The following is a 14,315-nucleotide window of genomic DNA, read 5'->3' as shown; positions in this document are numbered from 1 at the left end:
TGTTGACTTGTATATGTGCATCAATAATAGCACAATAATGCACAAAAATGTTAAAAAAATTATAATCAAACTAACCATAAGCACAGGACTAGCATCTCCACACAGACGAATGCATCCTGCATTTAATTCTGGGCACAAGAAAGTAATTTTTAAGCAGTTCTGCTAAAGATGCTTAATCCACACATACAGCTCCTGAGATAATCCTGACCCAATGCATACACAAACCTCTACAGCCCCATGCAATCACCACCAGCACCTGTGGTTCTAACAGTCCTGTCAATGTCTTGTATGGCCAGAGAAAAAAGCTGTTAAAATGGGACCTTTTTATTTGACAGAGTAGGAACGTGGAAGAGAACACTGGGAATATTTACACACACTGAGTGAGACAGATTGAGCCAGCTCACCTGACAGAGCCATGATGGAATATATTTATTTATTCCACTGTGTGGAATTTATCTCTAGATGTGCACATTCATATGGGGAGCCCAGGTCTATGATGACCACAGGGTGTAGACAAAGGTATTGTCTTCTGGCACACCATCATAGCGGTCACAAAAGGTGTAGAAGGATCCCTTGTTTACAGACTAGCTTAGTAACCTTTCTCTGGCAGGGATCAATTACACAGCACCATGCTCTGCAATGAAGTTTCTCCAGTTGCCCCTGTTTAGGACAGGGTGTTCCCACATCAGGTATTTTTTGTGCCCAGGGGCATGCATGGAGAAGGCAGTAAAAAGAAGATGCTGTCCGCACTTTACATCAGAAGAGACAAAAAGCCGGTGTTGTGGTATTCAAGAAATTAATCCTAAAATCTCTTCCTAATGGTTTTAAGAGGCTGGAAATTCATAGCAGGAGAGGAGCCCTAGAGGACAAAGCAGGTGAGAGCACTGGAGCTGAAAGCACTGTTACATGCTAGCACCTGCCCACACGAGGGTGGAGAAAAATGCCTGGCAGGCACTGCTAAAGAGCTCCATGTCCACCTGGCAATTACACAGGCAATCACTTTTTTATCACTGAGTATAAAAGTAGTGTAGTAGGCCCAGGAAATAATCCACAGAGCATAAGGTTAAATCACCAATACTAGCCAGCAACACAAGATGATGCGCAGAACTCAGACAAAATGAAAACAGAGTGCAGCTCCACAATCTCCTGTAATGCTTGAGGAAGGCACATGAGAATTTTAAAGCTAATTTAGGGGGGATTAAAATTATTTTTAGTAATTTTCATTAAAAAAACCCTAGAGCTAAAAATTAGGTGAGTTCAAACCCAACTTGATAGTCTTATCACAGTGTATGCTAAACATACGATAAAAAAATCCAGCTAGTCCATTACCCCTAATAGCATCTGTGAGTTTCTAAAACTGACATTTCTGTCGACATCTGAATTGGTCACTGGAGGTGGTAAATAAGATGATTTGCCACAGATGCGAGGAAGCGAATCCCAGAGCTCTGCAGAGAACAAATGAGAGCTCTGTTCGAGCCACAGCAGAGCCTTCTTTCCTCCCTGTTTGAGGCCAAACGCACCCACAAACAGCTGCAATAAAGCCATCGCATCAGTTACGGCCCTACCACTGCTGGGGAACAGCACAAAGTTGCATTTACTTGTTAAAAATGATTGATTTTAGCTGCCCTCCATATCCACGCTCCACACAATTCCCCTGCACGCTATACCATCTGCTTAATTCTCCCAGGTTGGCTGTGGCATACCGTGACACACAAAAATCAATCAAAATCACTCGATACGTCAGCAACCAAGGAAGAGCGGCTGCATGTCTGATCTCACCACTTGTTTTGCAGAGTACTCTTGCTGCCTGCCCAGCTAGTGTGGAGACAGTACGTTTCTCCCCTTTCCAACAATGTGATCTTATCTCAGGCAGCTGGCCTGCACTCTGCACTTTCATTTTTATTGTGTGGGTTCTCAAACTCTGATGCAAATAGTCTGCTGAACATCCTCCCTCCACGGCATGTAGAGGCTTTTTTTTTCCCTCTTCAGCCTCCTTCCACGCGGCGCGCTCCAGCGTCAGGCTGGCTCCGGCCAGCTCCCATTGTTCACATTGTTATTTTCATGTCAAGGGCGTGAGAGGAATTTTTTTTTATTTTTTTTTTCTGCCAGAACAACCATTTAAAGCCTAGGCCTTGAAAATACACTTGCCATTTGCAGGAAAACAGTTACTGGATTCCCTGCAAGGCCAAAGGTGAGGGACAGAGCCAGGCAGTTAAAAAAAGTGAATGCTGATACAAATGAAAAGCTGAACCAAAGAAGGAGGCCATTCTCAGAAGAAAACTACAACACCAAAAGTTTAATTTGTTCTGCAGTGGCCTACATAGAAGGCAAACTGCCACAGCAGATTAGACAAGGGGTCCACTGGGGCTGCCGTGCCAGCACCGCCGCAGCTATCTCTAAAAGCGCGAGAGAAATGATGCGTGTGACCTGGAGTGACAAACGGGAAGAGGTAAGTGGCCGGCTAATTGCGCACGGCTGTGCCTGAGCTCTACAGGAGGCTCCTGCCCATCACCTGCTTGTGAGCAATACCACCACTTATTCCTTCAGGTACTATGATACAAATGCTGCATTGTGCTGCAAAATTGACAATCTTTCAATGGTAAGTCCACAGTGTTTATTTCATGTGTCTCCACCTCTTCCAACTGCAGGCTGCAGCAGCTGACAGCGTGTTGGGAAAGGAAGTATATCCTTTGATTAGCTCTAAATTTACTAAACTAACTTTACATTAAGGAGTGTAAAGGGGCTTCATTCAAGAAGAAAACCAGGAAGGAAATGAAAATGTTTCAATGTTCCTTTCACAGGTTTTGGGGTTTTAAGAATATTTTTAGATATGATCTCCTTCACAGTTCAGAAAGCCTCAGGCCTGTCTCCTGTAACCTTGCTTTAAAATCTCTTACACACTGATCCTGCCTCCTCCTGTGACCGCTTTTATCACATCTTTTCCGACTGCTGCCACTGAAGAGATGGCAACCTTTCACATGATATTCCTGCCTGCCCTCAATTCTATGCCATGTAGGTTTACACCTTCTGGTTGAATTTTAATCCCCTCTTTAATATAACTGAGTATCCTAGCAACTCTGATGGCTATCATGGTGTCCCTAAATACCCCCACCAGGTTACTTGTAAGAAACTAAGTGTTTGGAAGAAGGAAACCCATGAGAATTCATGGAAACCCCTCAACATTGGTAGGGTTTTCAGCTAATATGGAATTTCCCACTTCTCTCTGAACCTCCAGTGTTCATGCTCAGAACCGATTTACTTTCTGCTCCCTCTTAGAAATCTTTCAAACCCTTACAATGCTCTTGGTTCAAGTAGCAGCTTCTCCTAATTATGAGTTCCCTCTTAACTTTTGTCCACTCTGAGTTGCTGTCAGTCATCATTTATTTATTCTGTGGCATCAGAGCATGCCCCTTGTTTGGAATAGCAGATACCTGCACTTCCAAATCTTACCTCATCTGTTCAGGATAGGCTCCTTGCCTAGTAGCTCTGTATTTGCTTTCAAAGCTTTTATCAAAGAGGTCCACTAAAAAAAGGTCTTAAAAGATAGAGGCACTTGGCCAGGAACTGATTCTTCAGGACCCTACATTGGCCTTTCATCTCTCTAATTATGCTCTAAGTGACTCAGCAAGCAGTCAATAACAGGCACTACAACAACAACAACTTCCCCTCATTACAAACAGCTAGTTATAACTGGCTAAAATACAACAGTTATTCATAAAGCTGTCTGGTCCCTTAAAGAAATCATCAAGTCTATTTGTTAATCACTTGGGATATCATAACTCCATCTGAAGAAGCATGCTGAGACCCCTCTGGTCTTCACCAGGATTGAGGTGAAGCCCATAATTCATTATTTTTGTGACTCCACACTATTTAATCAAAAAACCTTAGATGTTTACTGGTATCTTTTAGTCCTGGTAATTTTTTGAACTTCAGGTTCTCAGGCAGCTTTAAAGTTTTCCCCTTAGACACTCCAGTTTCTGTTAAAGAGACACAAATAAAAACTTGTAAAAAAATTATTTACAAAAGTCAGGTCTCTTTTCCTGTCCCAAGCTGATACTGATATGGTACTTAGAGTTTTAGCTCAACTTGAGTGACCCCAGGTTTTAATTATGCTCTTCTGCATATTTCTAGCCAGATTCCATCATGTCACTATGGATGGTCATGGGAGGCCAAACTACTGACCTTTCCCACCTCTGCTGCCAACACATTCATCTAAATTACTCATCCCTTTCTAAAACAGAAGCTTTTTTCCTGCTCTTCCCTCACATCCAGCAAACCTTCCTCTTCCACTCGTGTTGCATACATTCCCACACAAGTTTTCTAGATGGCAGCCTAGAGAGTTATGGCAATGGTAGAAGGGCTGGCAGCAGAAGTCAACACTAGTTCTGACAGGGTACGGGGAGTAGATGGGTCCCAACTGTGCTCACGATGGCCACCTTCGACAATCAGCCTTTATTTCACCCTTAAAGAGCTCAGCCCTCCCAGGTAGGAGGGAAAGGAATGTGAGGTACCTCCTCACTAGCACAGGGTTGGGAAGCTAAGTTTGGCATGACTGTTGGGTAATCCAGATGTAAGGCAGACAACTACTCCTTCCTCAGAGGAGCTACCCACCATCAGTGTGCAGTCACAACTACTGCTACAGTCATGTCTCTCAGGGGAGCTTCTCTGGCAGCCCTGTCCTCTCACCCCACAAAGAGCATATGGAAATTATGCCATTTGCCCCCAGAAGCATAAAGGAGTCAAGACATGCACAAGTGCATGCAGGAGTCCATCATGGAGCTACCAATGCTCTCTCCTAAAGCCTTCCCTCATGCTGGGGAGAGGATGACCAAGAGACTGACTATTGGAGAGGAGCAGTAGATCTCGGCAAAGTGCTTTGCTACTGGCTGGCCTGTTATTAAAAATAAGACCAGCAACATTATATAGGAAATTGAATTCCCCCAAACTTTGAAGAGTTTATCTGATGTGGGAAGAGATCAGGTCATCTCCCTCAAGTAACTATGTGCAACACATACTTGAGTGAAATGTACTGAGACAGCTAAGGAGGCACCTCGCTTTAAACAAAGACTATAACCACATAGTTTGTTCTTGTAGTCATCAGCCTTCTAAGCACTAATACTTTTGTCATGGGCTTTGATTAGTAAATCATTGCTTTATTTTACTGCGAGGCTTGCCCAGCTCTGTGGAACAAGATAAATTATGTTAGAAAAACAATAAGGGAAGAAGACAGATACAGTGCTGAACAATGTGAAAACCAGAAGTATGCTGCAGGAGTTTGCGGGGCAGGACTATGAAAGGGCAGGTGGAACAGGATGCTTACCCCCTGCTGGAAGAATACAAATCTCATTTAACCTGTGCCTCCTCTCCACATCCTTCCAGAGCAGCTACTGGGGTGCAGGCACAGAGCTCACAGGGAACATTTCCATACCCCTTCCTTCACACCACTTGCCACGGAACTGGTAGAGGCAAGCCAGGACATCAATTCACTTCCAAACCTTAAAGAGGAATAGATGCATTTTGGTAGTCATTAAACAAGCTGTCCTTCATGCACTTTGTCTAGGTGATACAGTTCTCTGATGGAAGGATGTTAGGGACACTAGCTCTCCCACACACCCTGAACATGTCCAGAGGAGGTGTAGGACTCTCACACACTACTCTGTTTTAATAAACTTTGCTGTTTCTTTTAGCCTTACGCTCTGTTGTGCTCATAAAATTCAGTTATGGCCATGAAGTGTTAGCAATTACTTAGCAGTAATTAGCCATGCTAGCAACAGGTATAAATCCCCAGAGAGTACTCTCATTTTTCTTCCTTTTGGACATTTTGGACATTCACTGAGTAAGAGTTATTTCTCAATAAAACTGGAGCTAATCTTTTCTGCACTTTAACTCATCCCTGAATTTTGAGCATGCAATTGATAAAATTGGAGGGAAAAAACACCAAAGTAAAGCAAAGTGAAAAATGGCTGAAAGTAATCAAAATAAACAGAAAACTGCACTGGATTATGCTTTCAAAACTGTTACTAAATGCTCTTTGGATTTGTCAGCCATCTAAAATAACTTGGGCTAAAAAATTTGCATTATTTTTCTTACACTGAGAAACTGTGCTCTTGACTACTCTCTTATGTATTTTTGGGGGTTATTTTTTGGTGAGGGTTACATGAAGAATTAGACAAATTTATTAACTACCCAGAGAACACAATCATTTACTCACAAGCAATATAAAGAATACATGCAGTTAATCTGATACATTCACAGCAGACCTATTCCTGTCTAACTACTTCTTGGAAGACTTAATTGGCAAGATCTCCCTAATGAGCTAGAAAGGGAAGACTGAGGATAGAGTAGGGAGCACCACCCCATACTTTGGAGGCAACCATTCTATATCCTTGGTGGACTGGGTTTCTGACTCTCAAAAGACATAAAATAAGTGAAGAATGAGAGTGGATCTGACCTGCCAGATGATCAATTTCCCATGGGAAGCCAACAGGTTCCCTGCAGAGGATTTTTGATTTCTCCCTGTCCCCTCACGTAACACAGTGCTACCAGAGGCATAGTCATGCCTCTTACTAATTTTCTTCTGCTTTGATACACAAGACTTGCATTCTCAACTTCTGCATTTTACTTGATGCAGAGGAAAAAGCATGTTTTGTGCCAAATAATTACTTGATTTGAAAGGGTTAAATTTAATAGATGCCAATGTAATTCTTTAAAATCCCATCCAATACTTAATTGCTGGTAACAAAGACTATTTGCAGCACACGGTGTTGCCGGGAATACTCTTCTGCTTCAGTGTTGCTGGCAAGGAAAAGGCTTGTCGACAAATGCTTATTTTTCTGTGGCACACTTTGCACACCCTGATTTGGCTGATGCCACCAGGGTGGTAATACTGATGAGAGGGGTACACAAAATACCTAAAGGTAGCACAGAAAGCTCCCTAATCTAATTATAAAAATAACAAGACCAAGGTCAGAATAACCACCTCCAGACACTCCAGCCCCATGGCACCATGGGCACAGGAAGGCATCTAAGCACACTGCTTAGTCCCACCTTTCAGTAACCAGATGCTAGTTAAGAGGGACCTATGGAGATGAAGGGAGAAGGGTGAAGAAATGAGGGGAGGTATAATAAGGTATGCAGACCAGGTGGTTGGGACTGTCTGGAGGCACCTACTGAGTGGCCCTGCTCTTGATTCCTGCAGCTTGGGCAGGGCAATACCACACACCAGACCTGTTGCTCAGACCATACCACACTCATCAAACTTGCTATGCTCTCACTAGGAGCAAAGGGAGGCAGCTGAAAAGAATGAATTCTTCTCTGACTAACAGGACAACATCCAGGATGGGCAGAGCAAGTGTGCCACAGCAACAGTGCCCATGCAAGGCACCTTTCTGGCAAGCCCCAGTCTTCTGAGCCCCTATTATGCACATGGGCAGCTGGCCACTGAACACCTTATCACATTCTCATATTCCCATATTCTTTTGGCTGAAATGAGACATCTTACCCAAACAGCAACAGGAAATGTTGGGCAACATAGTCTCTCCACAGAATAAAGCAGCAGGTGAAAAAACAAAAAAAAAAAAATAAAATCAATAGTTTGGCAGCTTTCATTCCTTGCAAAAATTTCTTCTCACTGATGAAAGTTTCCTGAGACACACAGGAGCCACCACCTTTCACCTGTCCCCACCATTGTCCTTCAGTCCCGGTGCCCATACTCCAGCCCATACGCACAGACACTTCTTTTCAGAGCAATGTAATGCCTTGCTCCCAGGAGACCACTCTATACTTGGAGCCTTTGGAAATGAGCATTAGTCACCTTTCTTTCCCCTGGAAAATGCTGTGTTTTCTTACATGCTTTTTCTTGCCCTTCCTTGCTGATAATCCTCATGGCCTTTACGTTCCTCTCCCACAGCTCACCAAAGGGCACCCCTGCCCCATGGGAAGGCCTCCTGTATCCCATAACTGACTATGGGAATCTCCTGATTCTTTGTATTCACTTTTGAGACCATTACAGGTGCAGTGCAGATTGTGGCCTCCCAAGGCATCAGATTAAACACATCCTGTGACTTTCAGCTAACCTTCCACTGAGCAGCACTGTAATACTCACTTACAGACACTATAAGTGCAGAAGCACTTTTTAATAGCAATAAAAATAATGTTCTTTTCACTCTGCTGAAAACATGGAAGATTTCCAGAAGCAAGTCAGGCAGTCAGCCTCCCCTCAACACCCACTCCTGCAGGCGTGCGTAGGGAAGATGTTCACTTTCTGACATGGAAGCCTGTCATTCCTCCAACCCCTCTCTCTTCTCTGATGCCCACATAGACACTCTTACACTTTCTTCCTGGATACCTTCCCTCCTTCAGAGATTGGCTGAACCACCAAAGCAGATCACAGGCCTCTGTATTCAAGGTGCAGCTCAAAAAGTAAAAAGAGCATCTTTCTATAAGACCACAGTAACATTCTAGGGTCTGGCTCAGTGAAAAAATATATTTGTCACCCTCTCCACACCATCATAAATTAACTTAAAGTGATAAAATTATTCATTGAGACTTTACTACCTCCTCTGATGAAGATTGCGTTGGCCAATTATTTCAAGGAATGCCACATTACAAATGGGAACTCATTCACTGAATTGTTTTATAGGCCAGTGTTCATCAATTTTGCATAGGCTGCTTTGTTTTTAGAGCTGATTTCTAATCCTAACTCACATCACAGACACACATCTCTGCTTGGATTAATTAAGATCTCAGAGAGAGCCTTCTGCTCCATTACCCTCCGTTACTGATTTATAAAAGAGGCCATGAAGCAATGTTCTTAATGATAATGAAGAGGATATTTTATCTCTTAATTCCATTCCTGTGCTTAAAATGAAGAGAGATGTAGATATTTCAGGGAGTAAGGAGAAAATCTTTACTAGCTGCATGGCATCCTTCATTGGCAGGTGCAATCCTTAATTTTTCTCTCCATAACAAGCATTTTGGTTAGTGATCCTTCACACTATCAAACAGTGACTAATATGACATAGACAACCACCACCCAACACTAAGGGGACAGACCATCAGGAGCAGGAACTCATTTTTAACACTAATGATGTGAAACAGCTCGAGAGGACCAAAAGCAGTAAAGGTCATAGGAAACTAAGGCCAGTACTAAGAGGTGAAGACAGGATGACTATGCAATTCCTGAGAGTAAGGACAAGACAAGTGGGGAAAGCACTGAGAAAAGACACCAGGCTAAGTGAGTTCTCCTGCAGGCACTAACTGAGATGCTTAGCCTCCTCAGATGAGAGAAACCACCTAAGTTTATTTTATACAACCAAAGTAAAAAATTCCACATCAGCTGTGAGCCACAGACAAAAATAAATTCAACAAGTTGGGTAGTGAGGATTTGCCCCTACCAAGCCCCACACTGTTTGAAGGGACAGAAATCCAGCTCCTGGCAAGAGAAAGCACCAAAGGGAAGGTGGAAAAGCTGAGTTACAGAATCAGGAGTGGATAACTGAAGTGGTCAAAACAGCCACAGTTCTGGCTCTCAGGACTTCGACTTTATTTGAGCGGTAATCCAAAACAATCTTATTCCCACTATGAATTTCCCATAAACAGGAAGCAGCAGTGACATTGCTAAAAATGACAGCTTCACAGCACAGTAGAAGGGAATCCCAGGATATTCCTCTCACAGGCAGTCACTGCTCTGCAAATGCGGGAGAGTTGCAGACTTTGGGAGGACAGCCTGTATTTCCATGGGATGAGACCTTGGTAAAGAGATACACCTTTTCTCCAGCATGTCCTTCATTGCCTGCTTCTCTGCACCTCCCAGCATCCACCCACAGATACTTTCACTTAGAAAATTAGACTATCAAAAAAGGTTATCTTCATTTTAAACTGTTTACCTAATCTCACCCAACCTCAATTTTGACTATGTTGTTTTTGTAAAGCTGAACACAATTGGCAAAACAAAAGTGTTTGTCTTTTACCTATCTACAACATCATCACACACAAAATACACTGTCAAAAGCAGGTCTGCTTCTATACAAAAACAGCAAGCTAGGTGGGTAACCCACAGAACCTACTGGAGGATTTACCTGGATTTATCTCTAAATACCTGGTAGCATCCAGGCAATTCTCTCTCTGCATTTTATACTAATTGGGCAAAAATATATACCAGAATTTATTTCCCTTATACCACACAAAAAAATTAACAGAATAGATAAGCCCTGACTCCTTCAGAACCTGTAAGTGACGTTAAAGAGGTGATGGGCCATGTAGGTGTGCGCCATCAGGCATATCAAAACTATATCCCATTTACCAGTTTGTACAAGTCTGCTAAAAAAGGATGTTTATCTCAGAGTGAAAACTGATATTTGGCATTTTTGAGAGATTTTTTTAATGAGATATTGTATACCATGACTTAAATGCCCTTGTTTTCAGTCTCAGGAAAATGAGTTTTTATTAAATACTTTTTCTGTACAGAGAAAATTATTCTGCTCTGCTACATTTTTTTGCATTTTTTTATTTCCTTACACCAGCTTAATTTTGGGAAGTCATGCTAAGGAAGGCACAAACTGAAGCCTACAGCATTTGCATTAGTAGCTATAGAACAAGAAAGATACAATTCATGTTGTCTAGCATTTCTCCACCAAACTAAAGGCAAATTTTACTCTTGCTGAAGCCCTAATCCTATCTGAATTCTTCAAAAGACAGGCAGAGTTGCTCTGTCTTGTACCACACTGAAGACATACATTACATACAAGTAATTTGATAAACAAATTATTTTGCAGTTAAGATGAGTTTGGCAGATAAAAATGGAATCACACTAATTTTGTCTGATTGGGTCAAAACAGCATTCCATCTTGGCCACTAGAAGAAAATAAAAGGAGAACCTGCTTGCATTTTAAAGAGCACTGCCTGAAGGCCAGATTTCTTTCCCACCAGTGCCAAGCTGCAGAGCTCTGATTTTGTAGGTGTTCAGAGCCAGACAGGACCTTTCCCTCAGACTGCTCCCTCAGACACAGCTAATGAGAGCACCACTCTGCTACAGGGCTGACAAAAGATGATGACCTTTATTCCATAGGGCTGTTTCGCTGACACTGATGGCTGTGACTTCTGCAGCTGAGTAAAGACAACAAAGATATGTACTTGTAGAATACTTGTGCCATTCATTTGCCCCCCCACACACTATTATTTCTTATCCACCCTGTGTCCCTGCATCTTAGCCAGAACCTCACAGTTCCCAGCAGCCAGGTCTTTCCGTCTGTTGCTAAGAGCAGTAACTTGTAAGAAAGCTGTTGAGTAATCAGGGGCCTCACAGCAAGGAATACTTGCAGGAAGTACCTGCAATATAAACATGCACACACATGCTAACAGGTAGACAGTGAATCATCTCACACCCCGTGAATCCTACACAGCCCATATGAAGCATCACACAGCAAACACTGAACTACCTAATCTGTGCATGGAAGTCTTTTTCCAGTTTAAGGGGAATGCCTGGGCAATATGAGGTGAGAGCTGATTCTGCATCAGTGCCTCAATCAAGCCTTTCCAGGACAGGAAAGGCAAGGCCAGAACAACACATTGGAGAAACCACTTCAAGGGATCAGACACACCAGCTCAGGGACAGATCTAGGAGCCAAACAACAAATCAGACCCCACCCTGGCTACAGATTTCCAGAGATCTAAGGACTGCCCAGCTTCCTGGGCACAATAAGCCCAGGGAGAAAACTGCGCCTACCTTTTCCAGGTTCACTATAATGACGGCAATTTCTCACATACACTCGGCAATGATAGCTCAAAAGCCATGCAGCAGAGCAAGCAGAGTTGAAAACACCCTTCCTGGCTTTATAACTACACTGTAAACAATCACCTTTGCTTCCATTATATTCCTACCCAGACACTCAGATTTTTTTTTGTTTTATTATTTTAAGAGGAGAAACATACACGTTCTATTTTCCATCAAGCTTTCCACATATGTGTTTTCCTGATGATCTTCTGATGATCACCATTCAGATCTTCCTTCACAAAGACCAGGTGACAAAAAAAAAAAAAAAAAAAAAAAAGCCATTTATTCTCCCCACATTTACCACATTTATAAAGCTGACAGTTTTTTCTTCAGGACTGACTGGGAGCAATGGGGGTAGGAAAGTTATTTGTTTGTTTTAAAATGATAACAGGCAGACTTGGAGAACAAACGGAATGAAATCTCAGAGGGCTCAAGCAGTCTTAAAAAAATTCTCCACAAGCAGTTTAATAGCATTAAAGGTTGATTCATGCAATAAATAATGCATCAAAGGCATATAATTTTTACTGTTACAACTAGAGCTCAAGTCTACATGTATGTCCTCATGCATAATCAAGACCTGCAATACAACTTAAATCTGAGTCAAACTGCAAAAAGGCTTTTTCATCCTCTAACATGAAGCATACATTAAGAGCATGCTCTCTTTACAAATTTCAGCATAAATTTGGAGTACACTGATTTAGATACCAACATGAATTATGACATGAATTGAAGAAGATATCTCTATTTGAATCTTTAAAACTTGTGCTTTAAGTGGCTGCATCCCAGCAAAGAGAAAATAGCAGAGTCTAAATTCTAAGGCCAAAAGCTTGAAAGTATTTAATAATTTTAGATGCCCCCTCCGAGACACTTTGGGTCTGCCAAAACTGCAACAAAATAAAAGCTCATAATTTTATAAATGTCAAACTCACTCCAAATTCAGATGTAAAAGCTTAGGTCCCTAGCCCCATATTTTGTTACATTCAAGTTTAAATACTGACAGTTTCAGCACATAGTCCATACTCCTTCATGAGATCCTGATTCCTATAGTCAATATAGTTTAGCACTTTCCTGTATGCAGAGTGATGTCCTAGGTTTCATTTCAATTGTATTTGCTTCCCATTTCTGAAAATCCTATTATTTTCTATTTAGGAGTCCTGACACAGAAGTGTAGCATGATATTTAAGAGGCATACAAGTCCTTCTGTCCAGAGGTTTCAGTATTTTGTCAGAGTAATGAAATATCACAATCCTCTCACAGATTAGAAAACTTAAAGTGAAAAAGACATTTGGTACTAATGGAGATGGTCTTAAAAAAAGAGTGCTGCTTTAAATGTCAAAATTGCAAACCGCAGAATTACAGCCTTCTACAAAGATAACACATTAAAGAGCCTGCAATAGCCAAACATTGCATCTGAAGTTAGGCAAGAAATTAGCCAGATACTTAGCAGAAGCAAGGCTTTCTTGGAAAACTAAAGGAAGCTACAATTTCATAGCAAGAGATCTGAATGCTGTCAACTAAAAACAAAAAACTTAAGCATTAAACAATTATCCTTCTGACAAATAGTCTTAACAGGGTATTTCCATAACAGAAAATATGTGGCTCAAAGAAGTTATGCACCATTTAAGTGCCTCATTTGGGAAATGTAATCCTTTGATGGTACTGGTATGTGACACCAGTCCCCTTAGTGGCTGAATTTTAGTAAGTCCTATGCACAACCAAGGATTCTGACTTAAGAATCTCAGGACAAAAAGTTACACTGGGGACTCCCTAGAAGTGAACATTCTTCACCTCCAAGCAAGAACCCCTGAGATAGTCATGATTCAGAGAACAAATTTCCATTGCTGCATACAAAATAGCAGTCAAAGCAATATCTGTTTCAGAACTTAAAGTTATGCTGAAACAGACAAATACCAGTTCACTTACGTAGCTTGCTGACTTGCTTTCTGCATTTCCACATTTCCAGTTGAATGTGAAGATGTACTTTTCCCAATTTCTCTGCTGCTTCATCTTCTGCATACAGGCAATGCTGGACAGCACATCACAGCAGCTGCATCCTTCTTCTTTTCAAACTCCAGGCCAAGATTCTGTTTACACATGTTGATAAAAATTCTTTTGATAGGTACAATTTGCAATATTAAATGAACAGAAGCTTGCCATCCTGATGAAAATTTGCAAACCATAAAACTAACTTGGTCAGAGAATCAAGGCTTACCAAAAATGGCTTCCATAAGAAGCCAACAACAGCTCCATAAGAAGTTGTTTGTTTTCACTGGGATCTTTAGAAAGAAAAACCATGAATTTGAAAGTGGCATATTAAGAACAGTTTTCTGTTTATTTTTGTTTTCTTGCTGTTTTTTATGATAAAGGATGATTTGTCAGGGAAAAACTGCACTTTTGGTGCAAAAGAGGTACCCAAGATCCTGTAGACTACATAGGATGGGGAAATACTTGTCTAACTTGTAACTCTGTGGAGTGAGAGAATAATGGGTGGTTCTTGTTTCTGTCAACTTTATTTCCTGCAGTATCACCATGGCAGTGCAGG

The sequence above is a fragment of the Cyanistes caeruleus genome, chromosome 2 (assembly GCF_971803275.1).
Source record: "Cyanistes caeruleus chromosome 2, bCyaCae1.hap1.1, whole genome shotgun sequence".
Taxonomy (NCBI): Eukaryota; Metazoa; Chordata; class Aves; order Passeriformes; family Paridae; genus Cyanistes; species Cyanistes caeruleus.
This window is presented reverse-complemented; position numbering follows the sequence as displayed.